The sequence below is a fragment of the Chenopodium album genome, chromosome 15 (genome assembly GCF_948465745.1).
Source record: "Chenopodium album chromosome 15, dcCheAlbu1.1, whole genome shotgun sequence".
Lineage (NCBI taxonomy): Eukaryota > Viridiplantae > Streptophyta > Magnoliopsida > Caryophyllales > Amaranthaceae > Chenopodium > Chenopodium album.
This window is the reverse complement of record NC_137848.1, coordinates 22,352,456-22,360,598: the sequence shown is the minus strand read 5'-3', so window position 1 is coordinate 22,360,598 and position 8,143 is coordinate 22,352,456.

The window sequence follows — 8,143 nt, the reverse complement described above, 5'->3', positions numbered from 1 at the left end:
AGAAAAAGAATAGAGAGAAGAAGCTTCTAGCTTTTTTAGAGAGAGAATAGAGAGAGATGATTGTTGTTGAGAGTTGATTCTTGAAAACGGAGGTCCAAGGACCCTATTTATAAGAAAATAGTCCGAAAACTATAGAAAATACTTCGAGTTCAACACGGAATAAAACTTCCATCTGTCGCCAACGACAGAGCTCGTCGCCAGGCGAAAGGCTCCGTCGCCAGAAGACAGGACTGTCGCCAGGCGACGCACTGCAACGCCAGGCGGTGCGTGGGAAAATACACGTTATGTACGCGGAATCAACTTCTCGATAAAATTAAGTCGTAAAATCCGTGTTTAAAGGGTAAAATTGTAATTTCGTAAAAACACTTATTTTATTCCAAGTAAAACTCATAAAGTATAATTATCAATCCTAATCCTATTAGGATTTAAGAGAACCTTCTAGAAGATTCTAGAAGACTATAATCAATCCTAATAGGTTTAGGAATGTTAATTAATAATAGGCCCTCCTCTAGGTCATTGGATCGCATATAAGAACCAAAACGGGCCCAGTTTAATATTTTGGCCATAACTTCCTCATTATTCATCGGAATTGGGCTTATAATATGTCGTTGGAAAGGTATTTTTGAGCCCAATCCAACTACACCATTATTGGACCCTTGTCATGGATCAAATTAAATTGTATTGGCTATTTTCATAAAATAAATCAGGTTTTTGAAAACAGAAAGAAAGATTTTCAATAAAAACTAACCACAACATTAGACTTTCCACACTTTCACTTCATTCGATTATGATTCGACGCGAAAGATATTCATCATCGGGTATGGTTTTGGGGAGACACAAATGGGTGTCTACAATAATATAATGATACAATTTTTTAAAACAAAGTAAATAAAAGATGGGTATTGCCAAACTAGAAAGATAATAGGCCTTGTGTCATATCTTAGAAAATACCTTCCATTTCTGCATTGTGGTTCAGCAGGAAGCCTTAGTTGACCACACGTCTATGTATCAAACTATCTACTAATGTTAACTTCCTTCCCCATCATCAGGCATCCGTCCCCTCAGCACTTATAAAAAATATCAACATTGACTAACCATTACAATAAAACAGACTAACTTAAAAAAAACCAAAAAAAACGGAATGAAGCACATAATTTGAGTAACCAGAGGCTTCCAGCGCAGCATTCCATGAACTTCTTTGAGCATTAGCATTGGGGTTTCCATAAGCTGCAGCACTGGCAGGGCCACCATAACACGGATTTGCATCTCCGTGTCCGGCATACCCACCATAGCCCATGTCAGTATTGACAAGACCCTATTCATAAGTAGCTGCACCATAAACCAGAAGAACCATAACCTGGACACACACCTCTAACACTCTGAGATTGCATAAAACTATTGGAATCCATTCTGCCACCATATGCATTTTGGCCACCACTAGAATTATAACCACCGCCACCTCCACAACCACCATGTTAGGGTTGGCATCCTTGGGTAGAGCACGCTTCACCTTAACTTGATCACCATTTAAGTCATAGAAGGTATTATGTAAAACTCTAACTATAACATCCTCATTGTCAAAAGGATCGAACTCAAAACCTCGGGGTCCCTCTGTATTCTAGTCATACATCATAACTACATTACTAACTTGGCCATAGTTCTCAAAATACTTGCAAAAACCATCGTCAGTCAAAGTAGGAGGCAACCCACCAACAAAAATCTTCTTGGTTGTGAAGTTTCCTCCACCACCTTTGTTTCTACCACCATTGTTGTTTCTGGTTCTTCCAGAGCTTTGTTGCTTTTCTCTAGAGATAGCCCACTTTGCCTCAACCTGGATTAAAGAAAAGCATTCCCCCAAAACTTCAACTTAATATAGCATTCATCACATGCATTATTCATACATTTTTGTAACACAATCCAATCAATACAACAAATTGACGCTAACAATCTAAATATAAGCAATCCCAATACATTAGATCAATACATCTAATCGAAACTACAAATTTGGATAAAACCCTAGAATAAATATCATGAATAAAATAGCACAAAACACCATTCAGCATCAAAAATCATACAAAACCCATATCAAACAAGAATAAATTAACACAAATACTACAGTAATCCCAAATGAAAATCTAAATCTAATTAACCTTAAAACCTTAAAAGTAAAAAACTAATACAATACATTAAGAATTACACAAATTCAAGAAAAGCCCATAAAACTGATAAAAAAGAATATCCAATGTTGTTTAGCCCAGCATTTATGTTCACCCTGAGGACTGATCCATAGTGCGCAATGCATGGATTGGCCATCTATACACAAGGGCACAAAGGCCATTATTTCTAAACTGTGAAAAAGGGCCTAAATTTAAGAGATCATTAGGAACCTTGTTTATATAACCCAGACCCAAGGATTTCATGTACGCACATACCATGTTCCCCTCCTACAATCCTCCATGATTCAAAGGGTGATCACAAGGCAAGGTCAAGTTCTAGTAAGAAATAGATCAATACTTAAAAATATTTTCATCTTTCACATTGCAACACTGATTATTGATAATAAATCTGATAAACAAGATGTTAAGCTATCACATAGAAATATGAAATCAAACTGCCTAGGATGAAAAAAAAAAGTTAGCTCATCTTTTTCCATCTAATCCTTAAAATAACCATTTTCTTAATAATCATGAACCACGAGGAAGAACATATGTCAAAACCTTTACCACATTAGAAAGCCAAAATAATAATGTGACAAACCAAATTAAAATATTAAATTTAGGTAATTACCTATCTCGTATTAGATATTTCTACATCATCAGGGACTATTGGTACTTGATGAGAAGAAGAAAGGATAACGATTAATATCTTGAATATAAACAAAGCTACATAGCTTATAATGAGAAGAGTGGTGAGGAAAGAGGAGAAGGGGAAAAAACATATCAACCTGTGGTTAGTTGTCACCCGAGCTCATTAGGATAGCAAAATGTTGCTATTCAATTGCAAACTTTTGGGCACCACTATTCACTCCCAAATGAACCCGAGACAGCAGCTAATAAGTGAATGATATGATATATCCAAGTTAATAAAGGGAAAATATCTTCAAACACAGCGCGCGACTAATAAGCAAACCACTAATGAAAAGAATTCATTAGCATGATAAATTGATAATAGCTCATTCTTGCTAAAGTAAATATAGTATTTACAAGAAGTCAAGAAAAAATACATATTTACTTTTCACAACATTGTTACAAAACTTCTGATAAGTTTATGACCCGGGAAGCAAGACATAATGCCAAAGCTGAGAAGAATAGATGATTCTTACTAACATTATTAGGGATGAGCAGACAATTTTGTTTCAAAACTTGAATTATAACAACATCATTAGTGAGATTCTATGAATCATTGCTATTATGGGATTTCTGGCCATGTTCTTTCTACATAACTTGATGAATAATTTTTCCTTCATCCCACCTTGATTTTGGGATAAGCATTAGCACAATTATTTTCAACTCAAACATATCAAAGTGGGCAATACTTTAGGGATAGAATAATGAAAAACTTAATCAGTCATCCTCTTAATTTCTTAGTTTGCTATAATATTTTTTGCATGAAAAAAAGACAAAGTTACTTAAATAAGCACAAAGAAATCATCACAAAACACTTTGATTGAACTAGACTTCTAGCGAAATTAGCAAACATACAGCTAAAATTAAAATCAAATTAAACAAAAACACTCAAAAGGACAAAAAAAAAATCTTAAAATGAGAGTTAAAAAAAATGAAATTTATTAACAATTTAAACCCAAATAACTAAGTAGTCTAAATGTGTACTGTCCCAAAAGAAAAAGGAAAAAAAAAACATGAATGTGTCCGGACTTGAGATGGCTGGACAATTCTAAAAAGCCAAACTGATTTAGTTTTAATGAAAAAAAGAGATATGAAGATGCCACACACCAATTATCATAGTCACCAACATCTGCAAAAGGCCTCCTCGCTACAAATGGAGTTTGCTACGAAATAAGCATCAACATTGCAACTGTAAGTAGGCTTCTAAAGTTTTAAAAAAAATTATCAAGATATTGAACATTGATTATATGGTTTTTTTTTATTTTTTTTATTTTTTGAAAAAAAAAAATAGAAGAACAACAAAATTGAGAAACACAAATTAGAAATTAAATTCGAAAAAAAAAAGTTGAAACCGGATTGTATTGTATTTGCTAATAGAAACCATACTGACATCAACCCTAGAATTTCATGAATAATTCCCCAATTTACACACTTAATCTCAAAATGACAATTACAAATTATATACAAACCTTTCAATTTAAATAATGAATAACAAAATTAACAAGAAACACTTGTTTGAACCATATTTCCATTGTGAAATTAGTAATAATCATATAACAACAATGAGCTAAAATTAAACTAAAACCAATATAAATTGAAATAATAGAAATCGGGTAGTGAAATTAATTTCGATGAATAAAATTAAAAAAAAAACATCTTTACCTCATACGTTGCTTCAATGGAGGAGAGAAAGCCAGAAGCTGCTTCATTAAAGGATAAAAGGTTCACAAGCTGCCCCATTGCCATGCAAAACCATAAACTGCTTTTTTTTTTCTTAATAAAATTATCGCATATCCATTGTTGGCAACACATGGTAGGATAAATTGGAGTCGCAGGTAGTTCTTGCAATCATCTTGTAGGTAAAACACAGATACACATCAGAGAAGAGAAGAAAAGAGTAAAAAAAAATAAAGCAGAAGGTCAAAAGTAATTTGCTTGAATCATGAAAGGGAGGAGGAGAGAGAGCAAATGTAGAAGAAGACAATTTGCTGGTATGAGTGCGTGGTATCCATCAAACAAACAAAAACAAAATAAAAATAAAAAAGCCAAATTGTAGTTTGCCACGTTAGCATTGCTCTCACACATGCGATTGTCATGCTTGAGCACTGTTCATAAGGGAGAAAGCTCAAACCTTTTAAGGGTTGAGGACTAGGTTAAAGTTGTTAAATACTTTTGAAAATTATGGTGTACGTTAAAAATAAAAAGGAGAAAGAAGTAATGGAGGAATGTTATGCAGGTAGAAATGCATAACAAAGGGCATTTATGTAATTACATATATGTATGAGAGTTGTATCATTGGATGATCAAATAATACCACTGAACATACGATGATACTATATATGTATATAGTGGTATTATGTATGCATTCAGTTGTACCAAATTTATGCATAAATAGTACCACTGAAGATTCAATGGTACTATATAAGCTTACAGTGGAACAATCAGCATGTGGTCCCCTCATCATGTGAAACAATCTGACCAGGAAATAGGTGGGTTCCACCCACAAACCTCCCTCTTCCTATCTCTCTCCTCTTTTCTTTCTCGACCATGTGTTTTTAGAATATTTTAATCATTGTTATGTATTTGTACATACATACATTTCTCCCTTTAAAATCCCTCATTAAAAAGAAGCAAGAGAAAATATTTAATTACATGTAACAGTTATATTGGACAGTTAATGTAAAACAAATGTCATAATTTAGATACATTTTTTTTTCCTTAAGTAATAATAATTTTTTTAAGAAAATACTTTTAGAGGGAAAATTTTTAATGCAATATTGACAAGTGTCTTTTTTTTTTTATTCGCTTTTAGTAGTAAGTAATTGATAGCACCGCAAAATAGCATAAAAATAGATTTTAATATCACCAAAAACTGAAACTTGTTATAAAATAAGGAGAAACATGAGAGATATTCAGAGATAATCGATCAATGTATTTCAATTCCATATAATGGGGTATATATATATACAATGTAGTTAGGGTTTGCTTGGATAAGAATATAAACCCTAGATATATCTAGAAAATTCTAGAATGATACAACAAGTATAATGGGCATCCACACAATATTTCATAACACTCCCCCTTGGATGTCCATTATCGAAGATTGTGCCTCGTTAAAACCTTACTAGGAAAAACCACGTGGGATAAAAACCTAATTAAGGAAAAAGAGTATAACATTCTTTGTAATACGCTCCGGATGCTGCCTCATTAATAATCTTACTAGGAAAACCCAATGTGGGACAAAACCATGGTTAAGGGAAAAAGAGTGCAGTGCGTATTTTCTCCCCCTGATAAATACATAATGTGAAATCTTCTAGTGCAATAAATCTAACGTGATATGGTTCGTTGGATAACTTCTCTCATGTAGCAGAATACCATTTCTTGATAATTGATCCTTTCAAATTGAACTTGAATCTTCAAATCTCCAGATGGACTTATTAAAGCATCTTCATTTCTTCATACTTGTGGAAATAATATAAGTGTTTACCACTATTTCATTCGATAGTTTTGTTTCGAATTGTCATAACAATTAGATGCATGCCTTCTTCCGGAGGTCATATATACTACAAAATAATGATCAATAATTGATCACATTATCCAAACATAATTTCATGACAACACTTAATATCATCATATATATATTTCATTTTCTAGTATCATATGAATTAAGAAATTAAACTAATTACATATTTTCTCATGGCTCTTCTGGACCATAAGAATATTATTCTCACTCAATGTATCTCAACTTTATTCTTTAATTAGACATTTCATGCTTTATATGAGAGTTCGCCAATGAATACTAAGACTTGTTGAATCTCACATACTCAAACTTCTGGTTGAGATATCAATGATGTAGTCATATTGACTTTTCAAGAGTTTGATAATAATTGCAATATTCAAGATATAAAATATGAAGGGCTGGGTATTTAAATACATTGTATATAAGTTGTTCAAGAACTCTTCTTACATGATTCATAACATGCTATTAAATCGACGTCAACAATATTTTCATCACAATTGCAAGCCCGTTGGAATATAAATATTTCTTTCTAAGTTTCCATCAATGTTGTAAATTCGCCTTACTATAATTTGTATGAACATTAACACATACCACAATTATTATGTAGAAACTAGTGCATGTAATATGAGATATAGAAATCATGATAAGATATTGAACAAAATATACAATGATTAATGCATCTAACAACTTCCTGCACATGCAATAAGTAATCCATTAATCTATGACTCATATATGCACATGGACATAAGACTCAAAATAATGCAAGTCACTGTATAGTGTGGATTTAAAAATCCATATTTCATTAGACTTCTGGTCCATGATAAACTTATGATCATTATCATTATGTTGACATCAAAATGGACATATATTTCAGATCCCTTATTCACTAGTTCACTTTATTATGCACATGCAAATTATTTCTCGGTTCCATTGTGTACCGGTATCATAAAATTTCTTTAACGTACATTTCGCATGCTATTTTACTATGATATTTGAATACATTTTTTATTGGTACCATCATAACTTTCTTACATCATAGGCCATCTATTGTAATAATTCGGATATCTATGCCACATTTAGGGTATTTCATATACTATGGTATTTATATATTATTACACTTTAGTGTTAACTGCACTATCTTGCCATATATCTGAAAGGAATAGTGTCCTTCGAACAAGTGTATTATTCCGATAGGGGATTCAGAATTATTAGAAAGCTAATTTTTCAGAGAGGTCAAGTGATCAGAATGCCTGGGTTGAGGCCGCTTCCAATCTGTAATATTAATGCATAATTAATATTACAGCTTAATCTTGACTGAACCCTTCGGGTCACACCCAAGCAACTAACGAGCCGAAGCGACGAATTAATTAGGAATTAATTAATAAGTCGACCGAGTAATTAATATTTATATGTCGGAAATTCGAGCTTGGAGCGTCGAAACCGAGCGTCGGAAATCGAGTCGAAAATAGTAAAAGACGAGACGTAAAAATAATAATAGATCAACAAAGAACAAAATACCTCTAACATCGGAATGCCCTAAGCAATCCGAGTGCTAGGGGCATAATGCACAAGCATGGTGGCTAGCATGCGCACCAAGCCGAGCCAAGGCTGGCTGGTGCGTGCTAGCGCACCATTGCTAGCAGCCAACGCGTCCAAGGGCAGCAAGCTGCAGCAACCTGCACTCGGAGTGTGCGACATGCTAGCAGTGTGCGGCATGCTAGCAGCGTGCAGCAGCAGCCCGTACTCGGAGTGCGTGGCTTGCTAGTCGCAAGCAGCA